This window comes from Petaurus breviceps, unplaced genomic scaffold, assembly GCF_028583685.1.
Source record: "Petaurus breviceps papuanus isolate PSGF00001 unplaced genomic scaffold, PetGlider_PUasm1.0 90602, whole genome shotgun sequence".
NCBI classification, from domain to species: Eukaryota; Metazoa; Chordata; class Mammalia; order Diprotodontia; family Petauridae; genus Petaurus; species Petaurus breviceps.
Window position 1 is genome coordinate 7,208,979 of NW_027187283.1, and position 9,528 is coordinate 7,218,506.

General features: G+C 37.2%; 1 pseudogene; it reads left to right on the forward strand.

Annotated features, from left to right (window-relative positions):
- The first annotated feature begins 5,324 nt into the window (after positions 1-5,324).
- On the forward strand, positions 5,325-6,609 carry LOC138142756 (RIPOR family member 3 pseudogene; annotated as a pseudogene).
- Positions 6,610-9,528: the final 2,919 nt, after the last annotated feature.

The following is a 9,528-nucleotide window of genomic DNA, read 5'->3' on the forward strand; positions in this document are numbered from 1 at the left end:
TTATGCTAATTTGAGATCCTCAAATTTACCAAAAGAACATATAATTTTAAATTCTGAGAACTTGAAAAGTTAATAACATAGGTCACAAATGGCATTTTATTAAAATACCTTTACATACTACAAATCATTTGTTAAAAATAGTTTTATTTTCTCAGCCCATCTAGAAAGTACATTAGTCATGTTATAAGCGAAGAAATGTTCTGCTGTTTAATGGCTTAAAATAACATTAAAAAAAAGTCTATATATGACTTACATGAAATATATTCTAAGAAAAGCAACCTCTCTAGTTGATATGCAGTCCAATTAGCCATTTTAAAGAATTGGGCAATAACTTTAGGAATCAGAAGAAATAATCATTATTTTTGGAAGGTGGGGGAGTGAAGGAGTAAAATTTATATTGTGGGGTTATTTTGGTACCATTCAATGAAAATGTCAATAAAAAATGCCATGGCACTGAACTATCAGAGCAGAATATAAGAAAAAAATAAATTATGAAACATAAAAAGTAGATTCCAATTAGGTTGAGTTGATGCCAGTCTGATTTATGAATAATTCCCTGACCATTTGCTACATCAATCAATTTAGAAATTCATAAAAAGGCAGACAAAAATGAAATGGGACAAAATGTTTTGACAATAATTTTGCATAAGGGCAAGAGTTTCTATTATGTCAAAGCTGCCAAAAACCTGTCCAAAAAAGCCTTTAACTGACAGATTCTCTCCAATGACCCTGAAAAGGATGAACAAAGGTGATGCTTTCATGTAAATCAATTATTAAAATGACAATATTAGAAATCTTTAGCTAAAATTTATGCCTTGTGCTATCAGTCAACAAGCATTTATGAAGAACCTACTATGTTGTTAACATTGCTTGTTACTATGGGAGAAATACCAAGAATTTAAACAAAAGTTAAATAAAAGATACATATATAAATTATATATAAAGATATTTGAAATTGCTAGAATATAAGGGCTAAACAACTTTCAATCTAAAGAAAGACCAGATTTATGATCATCTCAGTAGTTATAAATCTTAGGCAATGGCACATATTTCAGAAAAGTATATGTGTCTGTGTCTACTTCCTTTCTGTTTTAAATAAAACTCTTCTGAATGCATTACATAATCATTTACTTTTATGAAAATTATGGGAAAGTAGTTTACAGATTTTATTTTCTTCCTACTAACAGGCAGTTTATGGCAATCAAAGTTTTGCATGATTTATGGAATTGGAAAATCAAAGGAAAGCTCTAATAATAGAATGGTACAGAATTATATTGGCACATAGAGTATTATTTTGTGGAAAGTAGCCAATACAATTTTTTCCAAATTGATTTCTGTGGAAAAATAATATGGTATGGTATGGTATGGTAAGGTATGGTATGGTATGGTACGGTGTGGTGTGGTGTGGTATGGCATGGTATGTGGTGTAGTGTGGTGTGGTATGGTATAGTATAGTTAAAAGATCCCTGGTTTGGAAATCAGAGTTACTGGGTTTTATTGCTGACTCTGCTACTTACCATTATACCCATGAGATTATAAGCCTCTTGAGGACAGATTCTATCTTTGGATTCTTTTTATATCCTCAATATTTAGTACAGTGCCTATCACATAGTAGTTGCTTGAAGTTTCTTATTGATTAATTATTAACTCTATAAAATAAGTTATTATGAGGAATTCTTAGAAACAATAAAACTTGCTTGAATTAATTATTTTTTTATTTCTAAATCCTGTCATTGTTCCAGTTTTAAAGTCATCTTCCTATAATCCAATCATTATAGAAGGAAGTGGGGTGGGGTATTAGACAATCAACTGGGGTATGTAGTATCATGGGCATACATTGACGATGAACACTCCTTGAGAGAAGTTCAAGATTCTTATTTTTTCTCTCCCTCCTATCACCATCCCAGTATGTAAATATACAAAAGAAAAACAAGGATCTTGTAAGAAATATCAAAAATTGAGAGGCACAGAGAAGATGGCAGAGTAAAGGGAGACGTTGACCTGAACTCTCCAACAAATCTCTCCAAATACACTTTGTTAGGGGAGGTCCTAACATAAGCACCCTGTTTCATCAGTTTCTATTTTTGTATAAATGATGCACTCACAAGCCATTGAAAAGTTAACAAAAAGTTTATATTTTTTTCTAATAGACTAAGGATGTGGAACAAGGATGCAGTGGTAGATTTGAAGGAATGTATTAAGCAATGTAGTATGAAGTGATGCCTCTGAAAATTTGAAAATGAAATAAAATATTTTCTTGCTTGGAAATATTAGGCTGTACAGTTTAGTAGAAAAAATATATCCTCTGAGGAATGAGTATACATCAAATTTATCTATAGTAATTCAGTATTTTAATTTTATCTGGTTAAAAATGGTACTTTTAGGGTCCTTAAGAGTAGGAATGTTTCCCTTCAAATTCCCAACACCAACTACAGAATTGTACACAAAACAAATGTTTAACAAAAAGGTTTAAATTGCTGTCTGGATTATTCTAAGAATTTTATTACTCTGTAGCAGGATTTATGAGTCAGGCAGGACGACACCACAAGTTTTTGAGTGATAACTGCAACTTCCTTGACAGTGGCCCCTAGAGTATTGTGGCAAGATTTCTAACCAAGGGACTTCCTCAGTGAAGGATCACTGGTCCAGGACTTCAACATCCTTCCAAAATTCATCCATACTGAAAACTCAGAGGAGGTAAGAGGATTTTGATAGAGAGATTAAGGAGAAGTTTATTGTTGCTAAGGTTCAGGGGAAATGCTCCTATTTTGAAGAAAATGTCATTAGTCCATTATGAAAAACAATTCCAGTGGCCAGAAGAGTTCTTCATGGGATAGTGTATTGTACCCTGGAAGCAGAGAAACTTCCTATTCAAAAGAAGATGTCTAGAAATAAAACTCTCAATTTATGTAAAGATTGGTCTAAGATTTATACGAATCCTTCTGGTTTCCTAATTTGCCTTGAAGAAGGATCTTTGAATATTGCAAATTCAAGGCATTTTGATTGCTTTTAGCAAACTTTACACCCTATGTGTGTATCTCCTGACTCTCTGTTACAAGCATGCCCCCACTTTGCTGCCTCCATCTTCTTTTCATCCTTCTTTGCCTTCCCACCTTCTATTAAAACTCTGTCTTCACCAGACCCTTTGCCTATGCTAATCCCCAGAGTTGTAATATGGATGATTCGGGTATGGATCTGTCATCCTTTCAAACTTCTGATTTGGCCATTTGTCAATCAAAAACCCTTTGGTTAGATGAAGATTATAGAAAGTAATGACAAAATTTCAGGCCACTATTAGAGATCATAACCAAACTTGGGGAGAGACGACTGATATACCTGAAATATTTTTCTCATCAGGAGAAAGAACAGCCATTTTCAAGCCTAGTAATAACCTACCTTATAACAGAAAAAAACAAAAAAAACAGGCAATCAATAAAATTGACACCTCCAAGATCCCCAAATGGAACTCTAATGACCTTGATGATGATACCTGACTGGTCCAAGCAAAGGAACATCTAATTTGGGGAATGGAGATAAAGCTGCTAGGCATGAAAATTTGAATAAGTTTCAGGAGATAAACCAAAGATGATGAAATTCCCAGTCTTTTGAGTAACTATGCAAAAATACTAGGTGATTAGCTTGCCTAGTTCCTTTAGAACAAAAAAGATACCTGAATCATTTGCACTGCCTTTGTTAATAAATCCTCCCCAGACATCAGAGATTATTTTCTAAAATAGTTTCAAGGGTGGCATGGAAAGAACATTTTTGAATTGAAGGACTTTAAAGGGCAGAATGAACCTGTCCAAAAAAAACCCAAACATCACTTGTTTTGCCTGACATCTGTTATGGTAATGGGATTTGAAGATCTTCCATGACCCTTGAACTTGCTTACATAGCAGGAAGGGGTGGGGCAGGAAGGAACCAGAGCCCAGTAGGAGGCAGGCTGGAGTAAGCACTGTGACTGGATGGAAGCAGCAGAAGCAGTGTGTAACAGCAGAGCAAATTCCTTTTTTTTGAGCTAGCCAGAATTTCTGTTGAGGACTCCTGATGAGGACTGCCGGGGAAGGGAACTGTGGGGGTCTGGTGCTGCTGGGAGCAAATTGTGTGGACACTGAGTAATTGCTGTGAAGGAGGAGAGGAGGATCTTTGCCTCAGGTAGCCTCTTCTGTTTTGGAGACTTGAGAATGTGGGTGTTTACTGCATTATGTGTGCCAACTCTGTAGCTACTGTGATGGCTTTGACTTCCTGCTTTTGGGAGTCACTTTTCTTGTATTTGAATAAATGTTCTAGATATGTTCCCCATGTGGAGAGCCTTTTACATTTTCTGATTAATAACCATATTTCTATTTCTAGGAATATTTCTAGTTACCATAGTTATTGTGAATACTGCATTGTTGATACATCTCAGATCCCACTCAAGAATGTATGTAAAAGAACAGGGGAACATTTATATTGCAAGAAGTCTAGCTACATTGCTTGCAATTTCAGTCAGAAGAAAATGGGGGTTCTTAAGCAGAGAAATTCCAAACCTAACCAGGAATAACAGTGTGGGAGAGAAGAAGGTAGCTGGTACAGACAGGATGAATTCTTCAGTTCCAACTGTCAAGCCCCTGACCACACTGTCTTTCTTTGTCATTATTGTGGTAGAAGGAAAATTTTACTATTATCTATTTGATGTGGGGGTTTCTCCTTCCATTTTGACCCACCTGCCCAGTCCCAATATGAATATTCAGGGGTCAATTGATGTGGTGGAAGTAAATGGGAAGTCATAAAGAGCCTCCAGATAGTACTTACAGCATGCAATTATTGAACATTTATTTTTTCAGTATTCTTTTGATTTTGTTCAAATTAAATTTTATGGTTATTTTTATTTTACATCTTTCATTTCCACAAGGTTTTGTGTTACAAATTTTCTCCCCGTCCCTCCTCTCCCCACAACAGCCCAAACCAGTGATCCCAAAGTATACCCCACCCCCAATCTGCTCTTTCCTCTATCATCCCCTATTCCCTCTCCAACTTTCCAGTGTGGCAAGATGGATCCCCATACCTCAATGTCTGCAAAACTTACATCCCAATTGCATTCAAATAATAATAATAACAAGTTTTTTTAAACTTATGTGTATGTATATATATATGTATATATGTGTGTGTGTGTGTGTATATATATATATATATATATATATGTATGTATGTATGTATTCCCTTCAACTATTCTCATACTGAGAAAAGTTTCCTGAGTAATGATTATTGTTTTTCCATGTAGGAATATAAATAGTTCAACTTTGATAAGTTCCTTATAATTTATTTTCCCTTTTTACCTTCTCATGCTTCTCTTCTTGTATCTGAATGTCAAATTTTCTACTCAACTCTGTGCCCAGAAAGCTGAGATGCATGACTTATCTGGCTATCACAAAGACATGAGAAGAAACTCTAGACTGACATTCTACTATGACTTAGATAAGCAAACATAACTCTGTAGAAAGGCATATTTAGAAGATAGAATTCCACATCATCATGGTGAGAGAGCTCTATGACGATTAATGTATCCAGTACCCTCTATGAGATGGTGCCTCCAACATACAGCAGGCCTTTTCTCTGTCTCTCTTAATGAAGGCTTCCCAGGAAAGCCTGGTAGAGCTGTATTGAAACCTCCAGGAATGTATGGAGGTCATGAACTTGATTGAAGGGGCCCCGGAAGTAAACCTAGGGGAATTTCATGCCAAGATGAAAGGGCTGGTGGGGCACACATGACTATGGTCTGGAGACCAATATGAGATATTCATTCACCTGGGTGGGCAGAGGTAGAGGCTTGACAAGATAGATTGAGATTGATGACAGTCAGATTTGGGATGAAGAAGAGAAGGTATTCATTTCCACCTCCATTAACTCTTTGAAATCAAGGTGATAAAGCATCAAGATCTGACCATACTGCTGGTTGGTACAGTGATCTGCGAACTTGAAGATTTCTTTATCACTCAGCCCCAGACTATTACTTTGGACACCACAGACCTGGGGACCATTAAGTTACAACTGGAAGTTAACTGGAACCCATTTGCCATAGAGAGCTTCTTGGTGTTCCCTGAAATCATCAAGTTTTCTGTGGGCAGCAGAAATGACTCCTTGTATAACTGTACACCTTTTAATACTCCCTGCTTCAGGGGAAAGCATTATCTTTATCTTTTCCAGCAGGTGCAAGAAAGGCCAGAGGATCGGAGGAATAACACCCCCCCACATACACACACACACTCTTTGTTGAACTACCTATCCAATAGTGACGTGGGTATGCATCTTCAGCAGCAGAACACTGAGCAACCCAAGATGACTGAGGTGTATTCTTTCAGCTTAGGTGACCCCAGAGAGAAGGAGATGGGGAACTCATCTTCTAAGTTAGATGCAGGGTGCCCACTCTTTTCTCCTCGTCCTGATGTTTCCATAAAAAAGCAGCAGGGACTGTTAGCTCTGTGCTTGAATGGGGTCTCCCCAAAGATATTGCAGAGGGCTGGGGGTTGGCATTCAGTGGGCCCTAGCCAGCTGAACTTTGAAGGCAATGACCAAATGGAGCTGCTCTACCCAAACTGCTGCATGGCTCATTGCTCCAGGACGGAGTGATGTGTAACAGCTAGCAAACCCTGGGGGAAGTTGGGAAAAGTGTGGCCTGAGGAAGCAATGGATGACACAAGCCAGTCTATCTGCAGGAGATTTTAGATTTACTTAAATTGATCAATCTTAGGCAGACACAACTGCAGAAACTAGAGTACCAGGCTTACTACTTCAGAGTTTGAATAAAGGTATAACTTGTCTTCCTGTCCTTAATAATAATGGCATCTTATATTAAAAAAACAAACAAAGGAATTACAACCACAAAAGCAACAACATGCTGACCAAGTCGTGGACACTTTTTTCTTTTCTTTTTTTTGACATTTTATTTTTTTCTAAATTTTCTGTTTATTTTTAGTTTAGAACATCCATTCAAATTGTTTTTCTTGGCTGCTTGTAATATTTTCTCCTTGATGTGGGAACTCCAGAACCTGGTTATAATATTACTAGGAGTTTTATTTTGGGCATCTTTTTCAAAAGGTGATTGGTGAATTCTTTCAATTTCTATTTTCCCCTCTGTTTCTAAAATGTCAGGACAATTTTCCTTGAGAATTTCTTGAAGGATCATTTATAGGTTATTTTTGATGATTACTTTCAGGTAGTATAATAATTGTTAAATTATCTTTCCTCTATCTATTTTCCAGGTCAGTGATTTTTCCAATGAGATATTTCACATTGATTTCTATTTTTCATTTGTTTGGATCTCTTTAATAGTATCTTGATTTCTCATAAAGTCATTAGTTTCCATTTGCTCCAATCTAATTCTGAAGGAATTATTCTCTTCAGCAAGGTTTTGAAATTCTTTTTCCATCTGACAAATTTGGCTTTTTAAGATATTCCTCTCCTCATTGGCTTTTTGGGCCTCTTTTACCATTTCAGTCTATTTTTTAAGGTAATATTTTCTTCAGTCAGGTTGTTGACTCTCTTTTCATAATTTTCTGGCATCATTCTCATTTCTCTTCCCAATTTTTCCTCCACTTCTCTTACTTGATTTTTAAAATCCTTCTTGAGCTCCTTTATGACCTGTAACCACCTCATATTTTTCTTGGAAGCTTTTGGTATAGGAGTTCTGATTTCACTGTCTTCCTCCCATTCCATGCTTTGATCCTCTTTGTCCCCAAAAGAGGAATCTAAGGTTTGACTGCTGTGCTTGCTTTGCTTCCTTTGCTTGCTCATGTGGCCACTCTATTACTTTACTTTTGAGCTTTTTGCCACAGTAGAACTCTGCTTTCAGAGAGGGGAGCTATGTCTAAGTAGCTGGGGTTTTCACAGCTGCTGGTGTTATTTGTGTGCCCTCTGTGAAGCCCAGACAAGCTCTGGCACCTGGTCACACACCCCAGGTCCTCCACCCAAGGCAGCAATCCAGATCTGTTGTGGGCTGCTCAATGTCCAGCACTTATCATGATTCAAAGATGTGAATAAGATATGACCAGACCATGTGGGTAGTTCAAGAAAGAACCACGAACTCCATTTATTGAGCAATGAGGCAAAGGAAGGGGAATCAAGTTTTCTTATCACTATCTTAGTCTGTCATATCCTGGAAATAGCATGACAGTAAGGCTTTTGTTCTCTAGGTGCCAAAACAGTCTTAGGAAAAGTCAGTTAACTCCTTTCATATGCAGTCACACTACAAAACATGCTCTTGAGAGCCGGCTTCAAGGCCAGAAACCAAAGCCACATCATCAAGTACATCTGCATAGGAACTGACCACCTAAAAATTCAAATATTTTGGTTTTGAACAACTGAAGTCTTGGGGCAGAGCCTATTGGTCTCAAACACCATCCTTTTAAGTGTAACACATAACAAAGAACTTAGGAGCTAACTTAACAAAAAGTCACATCTCAAGGAGCTCTTTTATATTAAATTCCACAATTTTCAAGGTAATTATCTGAGTCCTGGATAAGGCCTCTTTGGCTCCCAACACAGATCCAGGAAGGTTAAAGCAAGGAAGAATACCCTCTGAATGGTCACTTGGTCCCTGTACAATCTTCAGGCCAGGAGCTCTGAAGCAGCCCAGTTTTTCAACTTCTTGCCCTGGAGCAGTGGCCAGACTGCACTCTAGGTACCCCTGTTCCCACAAAGTCCACACTGATCTTTTCCGTGGTTTTTGGCATTTATGGGTTGATATTTCTGGAAACCTCCACAGCTTCTGGTGATGCACTCTCCCAAAGTCCACTACAGCCACTGCTGGTCAGGGCCACCCTGTAGCTAAAACATTGGCTTGGCTCCCAGCATGGTATAATGGACCCTTCCTGTCAGCCTTCCAGGCTGCCTTCAGCTGGAGATTTGTTTCTCTATTTCACTTTGTGGGTTCTGTAGCTCTAAAGTTTGTTTAGAGTCATATTTTATAGGTCTTTTAGGTGGTTATGTGGGGAGCTCAAGGAGTTTTTCTGCCTCTAAGCCACCTTCTTGGCTCTGCCCCCTCTTTTTTCCTTTTTTTTTTTTTTTTGGAATTACATTCCTTGATAAATAAATCATTGTCTGGAATATGCTAAGAATCTTTATTTCTTTGTAACAGAAAGAAAAAATGGATGTTACATTACAAGATAATAGAAAGATGTTATCAAAGAAGCAAACTCCTAAGAGATATGTGTTTTATATATATATATATATACATACATACATATATATACATACATATATATATATATCATTATATCATTATATCGTTACATCGTTTCTGATTGAAACTAGAGAAGCAGAGGAGAAGTGCCCAGCCCTGACAGCTTAGGAGATTGTGATTGTGGGAGGCTTTGGTGGTTGAGTGGGAAACACTAAAGATGATGGTTTTGTGGGTCTTTCAATAGAACTTTTGGGAACACAGAAAGAAAGAAATAATGTCGATACCTAGGGAAGTGATTCTTTATAGAATGCAGAAATGCTGGCTCTTAGTACCACTTTCTCATAACTCTTTAGCATCCCAACAGAAAA